Source organism: Protomyctophum parallelum (assembly GCF_964188405.1).
Source record: "Protomyctophum parallelum genome assembly, chromosome: 19".
Lineage (NCBI taxonomy): Eukaryota > Metazoa > Chordata > Actinopteri > Myctophiformes > Myctophidae > Protomyctophum > Protomyctophum parallelum.
In genome coordinates this window covers 36,838,249-36,855,758 of record NC_139717.1, presented here as the reverse complement: position 1 = coordinate 36,855,758, position 17,510 = coordinate 36,838,249, and the positions used below count along the sequence as shown (strand labels likewise).

Sequence of the window (17,510 nt, the reverse complement as noted above, 5' to 3'; positions counted from 1 at the left end):
ATTTCTCACAGTTGAAAAAGAGAATGAATCCTTAGTCAGACTACCAGTGATTGGCCAACAACTACAAATATGCCAATCTGCTGTTAAAATAAATCAATTATAGTCTAATTGAATGACTATTAACAACCATGGCTAAAAACTCCCCAATGTCACCGATTAACATTTCCTGTCATTAACTCTCTTCCAGTTTTATGAGATTTCTGGATTCCTGGACGGTATTCCCTGGGGCTGCAGAAGCCTGGCCTCAGTGCCGGGACAAGTCCAGGAATGTCTGGCTGGACAGAATTCTGACTGAGGAGGCATCAATTTAGCCTTATATAAGAAGAGGAATCCCTTGGAATTGGCCGGAGGAGTTGGGAGTAAAGTCCAGGCCTTCTCTCCCTTACGGCAGACAAAACAAGGACTGGAATAGCAACAGCTGTTACATCGACAACAACAACAACAGACAAGAAAAGCATCTTACCAAGGAGGCTAATGTTATGTTAGTATGCTAATTTTAGTAATGTGGTACAGTGTTAGTTAGTACGTGTTCAAATTAGCAGTACTGTGGAAGAGAAAGCTAAATGTAAGAGTTATAGGGTGTGATAAATGGCCAGAGGAGACGGAAGGGGAGAACAAAAGATTTCTTCTGACAAGAATCATGACTTTGGTTTGGGGATGAATTCTTGAATACTAAATAGCTGTGGAGTTGGTGTACAGCCAGATAGACCACAACTTATTTAGGAGACCTCACGCCAGCTAGCCCACACACACACAATGCGCGCACACACACACACACACACACACACACACACACACACACACACACACACACACACACACACACACACACACACACACACACACACACACACACACACACACACACACACACACACACACACACACACACACACAATACACTGTCATGACATTAACATGCAAATTCCTGACTCATGACATGTTTATATACATATTCAATTATCAGTCTAGTATTATATACATATTCAATTATCAGTCTAGTAAACAGCTCAATTTAAGAAACGACACTTACTGTATAATGAACTGAGACAACCATTTGGGGAGGTATACTATCTAGCAGTGACGAATACCTCCAATTTGTGTTTATTTTTATGAAATGACACATGCCGTTTTTTGGGGGGTTGTTCGTTGTGACTATGCAGGACAAATGCGTATGTGAGGCGGATGGACAGAGGAAGCTGTGTTTGGCCTCAGATTAAAATGCAAGACAAGGGTCGGACAGGAAAGGAGAAGTGTGGGGTGGGGCTGGGGTGGAGAGTGGGGAAGTTTTCCTCTGCCTTTGCAATAAGGAAATGTACAGTCTATGTATTGGAGAAAATAACGAGAGTGAGAGATGGTTAATTGGTTCCACGGACCTGTATACAGCAACATAAACGAATGGACTGTATATAGACTGTTTACATTACCATTTTGCTTGGCTTTTCTTTCAGAGGCCTTTACTGAACACATTCTAATAGTGATAGAAGACATGATTTTAACTTGTTTTATGTTTTGCTGCTTATATGTTTTGAACATACAAGCAGCAAATGGATGCTGCTTATACGTTAGTGATACCATAGCATGAGATTTTTGTGTGCTAAATACGTTGGATGCTAAAGGTGAACACGAGGTAAAGTCATGTCATTAAGCAGGAAATCTAAAAACAACTAGCCTAATACTATCCGACCAAAAACTAGTTTAATAACAAATGTGCTCTCTTTTCTCGTCTCCCTCTCTCCCTGCGTGACGCATTTAGACTGGGTGATCTAGTTAGGGCCAACAGAATGAGGACGAGACGAGCTCTCTCACACACACACACACACACACACATACACACGCGCGCACACACACAAGCCCACACACACTCAAAAGTATTTTGTTCTCTTGGGAGATCTTCATACTTTTTTTTATTGTTTGTTTTGTTTTTGTTTTCTTTTTATATGATGTACATTTTGTAAAATGAAAAAAAAAACAATCAATTTAAATGTAAATAATACAAAAACAAGTGTCAAAGCTATACCTCTGCCCTGCATTACTGCATGCTCCCAGAATAAAACACAAACAAAGTAGGAGGTATTACTGGCTGGTTATACCTCCCAGTAGACAGAAAAGAACATGCACGCACAACGCACATGCACACACAGCAACAAAGTAGTGGGCAAAGGCTCCCAAGCTCAAACATGAACTTGCAGTCTAATAGCAGTGGTCTCATGCCATCTAATTAGAGCGCAGGGCAGAGCTGCCATTAGCGTCACACTAAATTGAAACTCTGGACAGAATAATTGGAGGTCCGAGTGGCTCAGCACCATCAGCCACTACAATTATGATTAGACGGAGAGCTAGACTTTTAAAAAAAGCCCAAAAATCCCGAACAGTAGTGCTTTGTAAAGGGCTGAAGCACAAACCCTGACATCTACAATACACCCCGATTTACAGCAGATTAACCCTAATTACACTCCATAACCTGCTGGTTCACAAACCTCGGAAATGAGTTAAAGCATCGTATCTTGGAAGTGTATATAGCTGTGCATGATTGTCCCCGACTGGCACAAAAACAGAATCCATAACAGAAAACGTCCAACTCACCTTAGGGACCATTCCAGCGACTGTACTTTTCTTGCTCAATCATATCCAGTATCCTTTCGTTGGCAGGTTATTCCCATAGGCCCATAATAGGTTATCTTAGACAAGGAACTAGGAAGGCTCGCAAGCGCTCTAAAGACACCGCGTGGTGTGGTCTAGCGAGGGCTGATGTCTGGACGCCCCATGTCAGGACAGCGTCCGCACCTCTATGAGGTCAGTTCTAGAGCGAGAGAGTTAGAGAGACAGAGAGAGAGAGAGAGAGAGGAGTGGGGGGGAACAGATGGAAGCGGAACACAACAGAACTCGTTGCCCACTGGGAGGAGAGAGCGAGAGAGGGAGGGAGGGGGAGAGAGAGAGAAGGACGAGAGAGAGAGGAGCATGTACGTCGGAGCAGCCTAATCCTGACCAGTTACTGCTACAATACTACTCTGTAGTCTCTCAGCCTCTCTCTCTTACTGTAGGTCCCGACTGCCCCCACCTCGCCCCCATACACTACTACCAAATTAATCTCTCTTCTCTCTCACTTTGTGTTGTGGGATGATCACTGCAAAACTGGAGAGCAGCCAACACTGCAGGCGACGGCAAATGATAAAAAATGACGACAGAGAGGTGGGAAGAGAGAAGGGTGTCAGCAACACTATAAATGAGGCTGCAGAGTACCAGAGACCACTTCCGCTGATCATTTTCCTAGAACTTTTGCATTTTCAAAAACACGCTCACATCTTGTGACATCTTGTTCTTCTGGATCGGCTAATTTGAGCTATTTTTGAAAGAGGGCTTAAACAAAGAATTGTCGGTGACTACACAAAACAGAGGGTGGACAGTGTAGGAAAAACAGGGAGAGAAAATAATGCAGAATGTAAAGCCAGACAGAGTCAGCAAGAAATAGAAAGAGGAGGACGTCCCAAGGACAAGCCGTCTTGCCTCGCCTCGCAAAGCACACGGACAACTGGGTCACATTGCCCAGAGCCCAGGGACATGGCACCACATCATAGCCTCAGACCTGCTTCCCTTTTCCATCCCACGTTTACCAATCTGTCACTTCTAGTTCTAGTTCTAGTCTGGAATCCAGACCAATCTGCAACAGGAAAGGAAAGAAAATCCCTGGGGAGATTGGTCTGGCGCTCCTCGGTTTGAATTAGATTTCGCTCACCCCAGAGTTGCGGGTGAGCAATCAGAGCCCACTATTATTGCTGAGACGTTAGAATCTGTTTGTAACCACCCCTTGGAAATAAATCCTCCACACCGACGTTCCAGACTAATACCTACGCAGTGATATTAGTCTGGCAATGCCAGGCTAAGTTCTCGTGGCATTAGTTCATTGAACAGCGTGGTGTCCGAAAACAGACAGGAGCACACTCAGCACAGATCACAGGACGGAGACCTCAAAGCGCAACCTGCTGTGAGGGTGTACGTGTGTGTAAGTGTGTCTGAGTGTAAAGGCATGCCAGAGCCAGTGGTCATAGTCGTGTGTATTGTTCTGCATCCTAACTGTCAGGCAGAGGAAAGTCCCCTTAGCCGGGGCCAGTAGCCCTTGTTCCTGCCTCCTGGAGCAAAGGCTTCCTGGGATTGATACAGCAGCTCTTGGCTCCTGTCAGCAGACACCACTTTCTCACTTCCAGGTTACTTTTTCAACAGGACTCTGGATGCTACGGGGAATACGAGACTGCACATGAAACCGTGCGAATGTAGCCCGCCTTGGATAACGCTGACCTTTTATGAGACGGTTATCAAAGTGCAGAAACAAAGACAAAATGCTGACAAACAAGCTAACCTTAAAAGCTGCAGAGAGAAACACGCGCACACACACACGCGCACACACACACACACACACACACTCACACGCACGCACACGTCGATGCAACTCAAGAAGCTTTCGTTTCTTTGGTCAGTCGATATATGTGACCTACTGAGGTAGTGAGCAGTAGTGGAAATTAACATTTACATTACTTGAGTATGTCAATACTCAATGTACTTTTACTTCTACTACACTACATTTTCAGAGACATACATTATCAGACATAACATACATTAACCACTTCTCAGCCCTATATACATTTCGGCCATTTGAAAATAGCCGATCTACAAGTTCACAATGTGTCGTTGCAGATCTGCTATTTTCAAAAGTATACATTTAAAAACTTGAAATCGGTCATTCTGCTTTTGGTACTTTACAGTTTGATGCCGACAACTTTTTACTTTTACTCAATACATTTTGAATTCCGGACTTTTACTTGCAACAGAGTATTTCTACATTGCTGTATTGATACTTTTACCCAAGTAAAACACGTGAGCATGTTTTCCAACACTGGTAGTGAGTGACCATTGTACCAGTGGACTCTCAGCTATCAGGACAGGCCTGCTGTGGGTCAGCGGCCAGCTGCGTGGTTATCTTACAACCTGGAACGTTTAACCCACCATGCCCAGCCCTCGCAGAACAGCCCCTGAACAATAAATTCACAACACCTTCCACTTTCACAGAAACCAAACGGTGACAGTGACACAAGACACCGCCGTTTATCGTGTAAAACAAGTAGATAACCAACAGTATAGTCATTGTTATCCTGCTTGGAGAACCAGATGGGCGGAGACATTGGAGTTTATAACGTCGTACGAGGACTGCTCAGGTATTGTTGGGACGAGTTGCCAATAACAGAGCAAGCATAATAAATTGCACTTTCAAGCACTTCTCTGTGCTTGTCAAAATGTTCTTGGTGCTCGACACCTACAAAAGAGCACCTCCAAAAACATATTTTGATGTTTGTTTGTGGCTTTCGCCTTATTTTTATATTTTTTATAGAGGGATAGACAGTAGGCTGACCGGACATGGGGAGAGAGATGGGGCGTGACATGCAGCAAAGGCCGTCGGGATCGGGAGTCGAACCCGCGGCACACTGCCAGACTGGACAACTAGCCAGGGTGCCTGGACCGCTGAGCCACGGCCAATATCTAGGCCAGGTTTTATGGCCATAGCCTTTATTACAATTGCCTTGTGCATGGACCGTGGACATCACAACTAACATGCCCATATGAGACCACTTTAAACTAGATTTTTATGTGCAGAATAATATAAATGTGCATTTCTCAAAGCGGGCTGAAAATGGTCACAAACGTCCATATGCCCACATATAGACTATTCTGGAGCACAAATTCCCAAATATCCATAAATTGAGTATTCTCATGTCATCAATATGACGTCATAGTGCTGACGTCATAGAGTGGCCTGCATTCCATATGGGTTAAAAAAGGACACAGACAGACAGATATAGAAATCTCCATATATGGGCTTTAAAGGGACACGGACAGACAGACGGGTACATTTATATCGTTCCCAACTTTGTGTGGTCCGGTTTCTAGATGCACCGGTCTAGAAACTACTGTCTTACAAGATACATCATAAGACACAAGAGCAAAATTGTGTAATGCATGGCAATATCAAATAGCTATCTAAAGTTTATGGTATCACCTCACATAAATAGCTCAGTCTGTGCTCTGGATTTACAGTCTGTACACCCGTGAGGTCAAAGATATACAGTAAACAAACTGAGATGTATAGAGAGAGAGTTCCCTTGACGCTCTAAACACAATGGGAGAATCTCTAGAGGGAGCAGTTTGGAAAGTAATATGAGCTCTAATTGAGGCTGATACCGTCGCTATATATGATGCATTTAACACTGGATAAGATCTTTCCTGACATTCAGCGCAAACAAATGATCTGAAAAGTTATAGAAACTCTTGTCTCCAAAGTAGGTTAAGAAAACTGAGCTCGTAGGGAGCGGACGTCACAGCCTATATTCAGGATGACAGGAAAACATAGCGGGGAACGAGGAGAATAAATGGAAGGTCCTCCAATCTCCAACTAGAAATGAATAGAAGTTAATTTATGTGTCCACAAAAGAAAAGAGAAAACCAAAACACATGATTGGATGTGATGGAAAAAGGGGCCTTATTGTACCTGGGACTGGCAGTGATTGGTCAGTTCCATGAGGTCACCGACAATACACATTGATAGCGGATTTGAATGCCATCAATGCATTGAAAAAAAATCACGTTTAATCAGAGCACTCAAGGCTCCAGTAGACGCGTCTACTGACCTACCGGTACCGTCTCCAGCGCCAAACGTTATATTGTGACGTTTTGGAGACATTCACTGGGCTGCATTCTGCATTCATCACGGCTACCGTTTAGAAAGCGGTCGACCGCCGCACGTTGTCTGACATTACAAACCCTAACACCAAATCTAACCCCAACTCCAACCTTAACAACCATAACCTCAGTCTTAACCGGCCATGTAAGTCCCCTATAACCTCATATGAGTTTTAACCAGCCCACGCAGTCAGTTGATAACGCGCGTTGTCGCTGGTAGCTGTGATCAAGCGCACAGAACGCAGCCTACTGAGATCTGGTAGGTCAGTAGACACGTCTACTGGAGCATTCAATGCTCCGATTAAATGTGATTTTGTCCCTTTCAATGCATTGATGGCATTCGAAACAGGTGACATTGATTGGCAGGTAGATTCTCCAGCAGGAAGGTAAGGGGGTGGGAATAAAGGGTACGTGTTGCGAAGTGTGCTGCAGCCTCTCTACCTCCATGTGCTGCACCTCCCCCAACCAAGCAAACAGGAAGAAAACCTCCCAGCCATTTCCTGTGCAGCTCCACTTTGTTTACAGATAAAGCAATCACTCAGGATGTGACATCATTTGGGAAATGAATCATTGGCATTTAGTAGCTCCGTCACTCCAAAAGATCCAGGAATTACAATTCCAACTTTATCTCTGATAATCTATGTCACGGGGCAACCCGTGCCCTATATATATATATACACATGAAACTGTTTCCTATAACAGGCAAGGACTATTGTTTTAACCTTTATTGAAATTGTAATCACTGATTGGTTAGTTGTCTCTCCTGCACTGCTGGTGGCATTTCCCTTGATGAGGAAGGGGCCAAGTGCTATGCAGGAGAGGGGTGTTTCTCTTGATGCTTTGAGTAATTGTCATTGAGTGTTCATTCTGTTTTATACTTGTTTAATTGTAACACATTATTTAGAATGTTTAGGTTACTTGTATTCAAGGTGTTATTTATGGAAGTATTTATATTGAAAGTATTTATTGAGAAGAAATGGTGCTAATTGATTCTGTGTCCTGTGGTAGGATCCACTCCTATTTAAGGAAATAGGGGACAGAGAAGTTGTTTGGAAGTTGTTTGGATGTGGGCATTGACACAAATAACATCCCTGAGGGAGAGCTACAGGGCCTTGTGTGATCAGGGTACAGCCTGAAGAGAGCTCTCATCCTGTTTGGGTTTTGTTAAGGAGTGTTGCCTAAGTATTTATTTATCTTTTTGTCCTTTATTTCGTTGCCAGTATTACAGTTTGCTATTGATAATTATTGCACTGAACAATTCTGGACGACTGGACTTTTGGTGGAGGTGTTTGGGGAGAATAAACGCCCTTAACTACCATTCCTGACTGTTCTTGGAGCCTTGGCCGTTCGGGCAACTTTACAATCTAGTTTATTTCCAATTGTGAACTAGTGAGTCAGATTCTGATTAAGTTTGATTGCGTAGAATTAGAATGTCATCATCAACAGAATGAGTCCTTGAATGAGTAAGCACGATGTCATTATGCTGTAGATATTATGCACACACACACACACACAAACCAAAGTGCACATACACTATTACATTTATGGAACAATTTTCTAGTGCCGTCTAAAATACACTGAATCCCACTTAGGCCTATAAATATGAATGGAACATCCAAGTCTGTGTGCATATGTTTAGTATTAAGATTTAAACCCTCAAGTCTACATTATAGTTAGGAACAGAAGAGAGGCCACAACTCAACCGCCGGGGCTGCTCTCATGAAAGCAGCCTGCTCCACAGAGGCACCGGCCAGAATATTACTGATGCCCAGAATGAGATGATGAGAGGAGGATGGAGCTAAACTGTCTCCATTTGATTCTACTGTAGCAGCAGGGAAGGGAGTCTGTGTGTGGACTGATGTCTAAATGATCTGTGTGTGTGTGTATATGAGCACAGAGCAGTGTGTGTGTGTGTGTGTGTGTGTGTGTGTGTGTGTGTGTGTGTGTGTGTGTGTGTGTGTGTGTGTGTGTGTGTGTGAGCACAGAGCAAGTGTGTGTTCTGCAGTGTGAGTGCTGTGCTTGCGTCTGTGACGCATTAGTACGTCTGTCCTGCAGCACAAAGAGTCCATGACCCTTTGTGCTGCAGGACTTCAACGTGTGTGTGTGTGTGTGTGTGTGTGTGTGTGTGTGTGTGTGTGTGTGTGTGTGTGTGTGTGTGTGTGTGTGTGTGTGTGTGCGTGAGTGCATGAGGGGGTGTGTGTGTGTGTGTGTGTGTGTGTGCGTGTGTGTGCGTGTGTGCGCGTGTGTGTGTGTAGGATTCTAGTTTGTTTATTATTTTGTGTGTACGCACATGCATTTTGCACGTGTACAATTATACACGTGCGCATGTCAATGGTTCTGAGTAGGATAAGAGGGGGTGGGGGGGGGGGGGATTTGTCAGCTTCCCTTTGACCTGCGGTGGCTTTCTCTTCCACATATTCATATTGGGCTTAAATACTCTGCCTTTCCCATGGCAGTGAAAACCCTGGAAGCCAGGCCCGCTCAGCTCTTTAGGGAACCTAAGATGTCACTGGACACAAAAGGAGCCGTGAAAGCCGTCCAACTCAAACAGGGGCTATTATTTACAGTACCAAAAGAAAAATCGCTCTTCTCTCCAACGGCACCCACACACCCCCTCCTCCTCCATTCTCTCCTCTCCTCCTCCCTTCTCCTCCTCCCTTCTCCTCCTCTCTTCTCCTCCTCTCTTCTCTCCCTCCTTCCTACAGCTATCCATCCATCCCGCTGAAATGCCATTATTCTGCCATGTTTTTGTGTCTGCCATTTGGTTTCTAACCTCTTCCTCTCAGTATTTTATTCCCATCCCTCTTTAAATTTTTTTGTCTTGCTTGGTCGCATTCTCACAAAGAAAATAGTGTGGTTTTGTTACCAGAAAGCCCAAAATTTGGAAAAAGTCCTCAACTGTGTTTTTTGTAGACCCCGGGAGAGCTATTAAAAACATGCGGACTATGACATACCGAACATAATGCAAACAAATAGTATTTCTGAGAAAAGAAGGCAATTGGAGAGAAACTATAATTTGCGAACCTCAGAACAAACTCCTAAAACATAACCCTCCGCCCCCAAAAAGCAGACTCTGATATGGCAATATTACTAATTGATATGCTCTAGTCCACAGTGGGTCGGGACCCATTTGTGGGTCACGGAGCAATTTCTATGGGTCACGACTCAAGTATAAATCGCAGTTTCTTTTTCGCACTTTATTAAAAAAAACACTGTTGTAAGGAGATGTATAGAGCAGCTGCGCGAGTACACAGCATGTCTCTCAGCGCAGTGACATTCTGTGATTATTTGCCATAATATATATCTATATATCTATATATATATCATTTTCGGCCAAATACAACAAGATTTAGCGGTGGGGGGTGCATCAGCTAGGTCAGGAGGTAACAGGGGGTGCGCGGCCAAATGGTTTGGGGACCGCTGCACGGTCTAGTCTATAGTAGGCAGTAGCCTGATTATCAGACTGAATCTAGAAGCATTCCACTCAGTGAGTGGTCTGGATCCAGGCTAATGCTCTACACATTCCCTACTTCTACTGCAGCTAGTTTGACAGCAAAACCAGTAATCCCATTAATACTGGCAACATTTATGTTGTAAATCCAATTTACCTTGCTTGCCTTGAGTAGATTTGCTAAACTTACAATCAAATGATGCACTTTTCACATTTTCCACTGCCTGATTGTCTTCTCATATGTTCTCTAACAGCTGCCAAGGAAGCCAAGAAAATCAATGTATTGTTGCCGTTGTCTGCTGACTATATACAGCAGTCTGAACTGCAGTTCCAGTTGACGGGCTGACATCACTACTGCCCAAATGACCGTGGCGGCCAGCATTTATATAGTGCCTTACAATGTGAATGACATTCACCCTTTCACACACCGAAGGTGGAGGAAACCATACACGGCACCAACGTGCTCATCAAGAGTCAGTGTTGCTCAAAGACACTTCAACATAAACACAATGGGAAGTGTACACATACAGTACGCACGCAGTATCTAGTACAACAATGCACAGAATGCATTATGGTAATGACTGTTCAAAGGAAATCCATGCAGCTCCGGAACTGCATAAACTGCATTGCTTTACACCCACATGCTTACAGCAAACGTAGATACTAGTATTAGTGACAGCTCTTAACCAGGCCCAGATGTGCAGGAGGATGGGCCCCTATAATCGCTTCAACACACACAGATGAAGAGATGAATTCTGTACTATGCATTAATTGCTTTAGCACATCCATCGTGGATGCGCTAAAGAAAATGCTGATGCACACAAGTTGGCCACATGTATGGAGACTCGAGATGACTAGGGACGCCGTGGGGGGCTCGTCTGAGGACAACGTAGACAGTGAACCCCCACGTTGTCTGAATTTTGCAGGGTTGCATTGGTGTGGTTAGACCTTAAAACGGTTTCGTCCCAAGGAGTCCCTACTGACTGTGACACTTGTGACTGTGACGCGTGACATTTTCAATGGCAGTAATCAATCAGTATCACAGCAAACCATGGGCCTGGTCTGACAGCTACTGTGGAAGGACACGGGCAGCACCAGGAGATCCGGTATACAGAGGGGAAACGGTGAGTAGTGGTGTGTGTGTGTGTGTGTGTGTGTGTGTGTGTGTGTGTGTGGAATCCCCCATTTTCACTAATGAATGGGTTACATGAGCCCTCACCCCACGACACAGTGCACATCCATCTTCAGACAGACAGCACACACACACACACACACACACTACTGGGGTCATGCTAGCCTACAGTAGACGTCCTCATATAGCTATTACACACTGACTACTGGGGTCATGCTAGCCTACAGTAGACGTCATCATATAGCTTATTACACTTTTGCACACTGCTGACTTGTGGTTTATCATGGCCTATCTATCAACAGTCAAAATCAGTGCTCGATATCATTTTCTTCAAACTTTCTGGAATGTGGAAAAATCCCAGTCTAATCATCTCTATCATTAGTATGATAGAACATTGGATGAATTCACGTTGGATCGACTACAACCAAAATCCGATCCACTGTCTGAATCATCTTGGTTCTTGTTCTTCACTGAAACATGCGCCCTTGTCCTACCTCCTTCTCCACCCTCTCATTATTTCCATCGCTATCTTTATCTTTCATTAGGTGCTCTGCAGTGCTAGCCACCTGTATTAAGTTTCAGCTGAAGTGTGCTGCTAATGTAGGGCATCACTGACTTCGATGGCGACAGCCAGCCTCTTAGACCCTCCAGGCCAGTCCCCACGGTGCTGTAACGGAACGCAGGATCTAGGACGACGAGCCAGAGGGAGAGAGAATCTAGAGCTAAGATGCGATGTTGATGTCAGACCTCTCTGTTCTGTTATCAAAGAAATGTTGAACCAAGCCTTTTCTAACCTGTTATGCACTAGCTTTATTCTCAATGTAGCTAGTCAGCAGTCGTAGCCCACAGACGATGACGAAGCAAGCAGCCACTTTGTTGGGGACGTCATGGATTTGATGCACCAAATGGATGTCCCTAGAAATCAGAAAACGGCACACGTGTCTGACACGTCGCAAGTGATATCCAAATGGACAAAGGATACGTAAAATGTAAAAATAAGGCATTTTCCCACATTCCAGTTTTCTGACTTTTTATTTGGCTGGGTCTGAGCACTATGTGTGTGGCTTGCTGGCTGGGTCTGAGGATGGATGGATGGATGGATGGATAGATGGATAGATGGATAGATGCGTCCGCAACTGGTTGTGGCCCCCATCAAGTGACCTTTTGACCAATGCGGCCCTCGCCCCAAGTTGAGTTCGACACCCCTGCTCTACAAGTTACAACCCGCAGAAAATGGAACAAGAGGACGTAACCTAAACTTCTGTGTATTTATGTACAGTACACAGGTGAGAATGTACCGTATATCGCTAGGCTATATGTGGCCTGGATACAGACAGACCAAGAGGGACGAAAGTGGAGAGGACAGGGGGGGTCTTTTATTTTTAGCTTTGTTCCCTATCACCGGGATGTGATTTAAGGTTTAGATTCTAAACATGCTTCACTGCTCATTAAAAAAAAAACACCTGCACCAGTGCTTAAGAAGAATTAGAACGGCCCAGGCCGTAGCTTAACGGTCTGGGCACCGGACTGGTAATCCAGTCGCAGTGTGCCGCGGGTTCGACTCCCGGACCCGACACGGCCTTTACTGCATGTCATCCCCCCATCTCTCTCCCGTTTCCTGTCAGCCTACTGTCTGTCCCTTCAAAAATCAATAAAAGGCGTAAGCCGCAAAAAAATATCTTAAAAAAAAAAAAAAAAGAAGAATTAGAACTACTCTTATGGTACACTGCCGCTAAATGACAGATAAAATGCGGGCTTTGGAGGTTAATCCAGGGGGACTGGGAGGTCTGGGGTCTGGGCAGAGAATGTCTAATGTTTTTTTAACTGGAGGACACACACGTGAGTTGGACAAAGAGATGACATTCTCAATGTGTCCAAAAGGAAGCACGCTCATCTCAGGTGCTACTGTGCTGAACAAAAGAATACGTACAATAAGAAAGAAGGGTTGTCCGCACACTGTATACACTGTGTATATACTGTATATACACTGTCTTCGTCATACCTGACGAAGACCCGGAAGGGTCGAAACGTACTTGTTATTCAATAAATATATAGATTTTAGAACCTTTCCTTGTGATTTAGAATGTTGCACCTGCAGAACATGCGGTGGAATGGAACTTCCCAACGTGGATCAAACGGGATCAAACAGGATCACACACACACACACACACACACACACACACACGCACACACACACACACACACAATGCACCATTTACACACGCACACACGCACACACACACACACACACACCATAGGAACTCCACTCATGCAGACGTAAGAGGCTATTTATATACCACTTCCTTTTATTTACCCAGCTCATTGTTCAGTCCACATCTGCTGAGGGCCAAGGGCACAATGGTCAGGCCAAATGACTGGCCACACACACACACACACACACATGCACGCACACGTGCACGCCGCACACCGTCACCTATTGTTCAGGGTTCAAGTTGTAAACTCCAATAGCTGATACCACCTGTTACACGTTCTGACATTCTTTCTTCTACCTCCCTCTTTTAGACATACACATGCAAAAAAATGTGAACCCAACAAATAAGCGCGATACCTAAAATGGCACATTTTGACACTTGGCTAAGTGATAGGGACGACAGCTCATTACAGCCTGTCTGTTTCATGTCAGCTTTAATTTAACAGGAAGTCAGTTAAAGACTTTAAAGAGCCAACACTCAGCTCATAACCCCCTAGAGCTCAAAGGCTGCTCGAACGCACGCGCACGCACGCACGCACACGTTTAAGAACAAACAATCATGAGTAGTCTTCTGAAGGACATTATCATAAACAAACATACATGACCAGGCACGCATGCATGCACACAAACACACACACACACACACACACACACACACACACACACACACACACACCCCCCCCTTTGGATTTCAGTCAATCCGAACCGTTTCCCCTGTGAGCCCTCTACTGTCATTTCCTGTGAGAAGGACTGATGCCCAAATTGTCCCCTGCAGTGTAAACAGCCCAGATCATTATCAGCACCTCACTCCCCACAACTACAGTACCACCACCCCAAGAGGGGGGGGGGGGGGGGGGGTACAGTACAGTAGTGGGAGTGGGACAGGGTATAAGACTACAAGACTGCAAACTTGATTTAGTCTTCAGAACCCCTACTAGCCACACAGCAAATATGACTTGCATACATAATGAAAAGTAAATTGTTCTTCATTAAGAGGTAGAGATATTATATTGTGCATACTTCTCTCATCCACTTTTTGTGTAGTACTTTTTAAAGATTATTTTGGGTCATCTAATGCTTTATTTCAGATAGGATAGTGTAACGAGACAGGAAACCAAGGCAGAGAGAGAGGCTAGACAAGATGGGAGTCGGATTCGAACTTGGGTCCTCACACTTACAAGGAGCATATTATGATAGTATGGCCTCTGCACTAACCGAGACACCATTTAAAACCCCTTTAAAACATTGGTTTACGATCTCAGTCATAAAAGCATCAGTTTTCAGCATCTCGTCTGTTAAGTACTGACTCTGAATCAGTTGCACAACAAACAAGCCAGCCATATGGAACAGCTGGGCAGTAAAGAGGGAGTCTATAGTACATAACGATGTGCATGCCATTCCCTAAACACAAATACCCAAATACAAACATACCCCTGGGGCTCTCCCCTTCTCCCCGAGTTGGAGATTGGCCTTTGGTTGGAGGGTAGAGGAAAAACAATCAGCATTACTGTTTTTGTGGGATGCATCATTTTGACGGGCACCACAGGAATGGCCGCTGCTGCCTTTTGCATCCACCACATATTTTCTGCCTCCCTCTGTACAGGAAATGGTCATTTTCTGAAAGCCTCAAATAAATGGTGTTTATTTCCTGCTCTCAACTGGAGATGTTATTTTTAAACCATACAGCCTTCACGTATTCCTAATCAGTCATAAATGATTCACATTCACATTCCTGAGACCTATTTTCCATAAACACTGGAAGATCATGGCCTAGACAAATAACAAGGGGTGGAAAGCATTGACAACATAGTATCTAAAAAGTTATTAAAATATAATTAAAAAAAATTGTAAGCGTTACAACTGTTATCACATAAATTAACAGTGTTATTACAGCGCACACACACACAGGCATCTGTTTCCAGTACAGTCCCCCGCTCTGTGACTGGGCAGCTGTTAAACTGGTGGGCGGGTTAAGTCCAACGGCTCAAAAAGCATCATAAAGCTTATTTAATATCCAAACATCCAGCTCGCCTCCTAATCCTCCGCTTATGTGGCTGGCCATGCTGCTGCCGTCGCCCCAGTACTCGGAGGGTTTCGGACCCTTGTCCAAAACTAGACGGGGGTTTCCCAAGCCAAATGCCCCACCTCCGCAGCCCCCAATAAAACAAAGCCATCACACTGGGGGGGCAGAGAGATGGGGGGGCAACCAGAAAGTGAGAGCAACAGCTGCTGAGTGGGAGAGTAGGTTTGGGGGGGGAGGCAGGAGAGAAAGAAGAAAGCTGGAGGAAGGAGGGGTTGCCTCTCTCTTTTCTCTCTCACTGAAATAAATTACTTTTATGTTTGCGCCCTGTCGAGGCTACGCTATCGTTAGTGTGAAAGAGCCTCCCCCTCCACACACACCCCTGGCTTCTATAGGCATACACAAAGTGACAAGCGTACAAAGACGCCGGCACAGCTTATGGCTAAGGCGTTCTCCAAAAGTATCGGGGAAAAGCCTGAAAGTGGTTCAAATTAAAACCACTCTAACATAAAACACAAAGATACATGGCATGCACATACTCATACACACATGCACTCATGCTGACAATGTATAACCACAAAGCACATGTGTGCGTGCGTGCGTGCATGCATGCCTGCATGCTAACATACACACACAGTGATAAAAAAAAAACACATGGATGGACGCAGACTGAGTCTCCTCTCAGTCAGTCCCCCACAAAGGAATGTTCCTTATTAGAATCCCTGTCAGTCCATGGCCTAGCACGAACAGTGATGACAGAGCTACTAAACACAGAGATGGAGATGACAAGCAGGACCTGCTTTTAAGTCCCGAGCTGGAAGTTTGGGGGAGAGCGGAGGACGATGGGGGAAGGTGGAGGGGACCACAGGTGAAACACTCACCTTTACCCTCATCGTAAAGGATTTAGGTTGCTACGAGGTATGGCATTAAAAGACAAAAGCATCCCTGTACCATATCCGTTGTGCTCTGTATGAATGTTGATACTGACTAAAGACAAAAGGCATGAAAGTTATAATTTTTTACTTTTTGATCCTTATTATTCGTATTATTTCTAAATATATTGTTGCATTTATTTGGATAGTCTAGTGGAAAGTGACAGGAAACAGGGAGAAAGACTGGGAGCGACACCATTTCTCTACAAGCCTGTGCCAAAATGTACTGACAAAATCCACTAGTCTGGTAGCCTAATTCCTGGTAAAGAACAAAACAATGGATAATAGCCTTTCCCATACTGACAAACAAACGTCTCGAGTGAGGAAACAATAGCACCTCTTTCTACTAGAGCCCTCATAAGAGTTCACAACACCTTTGACCGTGTGTTTTTCGGTCGTTTGTTCCTAAGAGACACTCCAGAGAGGCAAAGTTATGCAGTGGTTGTGCACCAAGACACACTTCAGACACCACCACCACCCACCCAGACCCCCCCCCCCCCCCCCAGCACTGACCTTAAAGGGTCACCCACGGCTGATGTGTTTGCGTGTTGGAACGACCAGGGCCACATTCAAATACAGCTGCTAGGCCTGCTCAGTTCACTGCTAGGAAAACACCCATCGGCAAATAAAAAAAGAACCGAAAAAGAACGGAGGAAAAAAAACACGTCATCTGAAATAAAACTTATTTGGGGTATTTTGGGCTGCCAGTTGCGAAGCTGCTACTTTGTCATTTAGAAAAGAAAAAGAGTGTCGGTTACAAAATGCCAGCTTCCATGCCCCTGCTGTTTATTTTTGTTTCTGCTTTACAGGCCATGCACTCTTTTGCGCTCTCTCTCTCTCTCTCAATCTTCACTCTCTCCCTTTCAAACCCCCCCCCCCCCGCCCCCCTTTATCTTGGCAGGGCTTTTCATATGTACATTAAAAAAAAACGGCAGGCTACCAAAAATAGAGCGGTTGTATATAAGAGACTGTAGACATAACAAAACCAGAGAGGAAAGAAGCCAGCCACATACAGGGCCCTGGGGACTGTGCTG

At 44.7% G+C, this 17,510-nt stretch overlaps 1 protein-coding gene across 1 annotated transcript in view; it reads right to left on the bottom strand.

The window, feature by feature from the left end:
* The window catches only part of LOC310877255 (pleckstrin homology domain-containing family G member 1), a 52,762-nt gene extending 49,965 nt beyond the window's left edge, over window positions 1–2,797 (bottom strand). The window contains exon 1 of the mRNA XM_083791058.1: window positions 2,587–2,797. The gene's annotated coding sequence lies outside the window, so the exon portion shown is untranslated. The remainder of the gene's footprint in view (window positions 1–2,586) is intronic.
* Window positions 2,798–17,510: the final 14,713 nt, after the last annotated feature.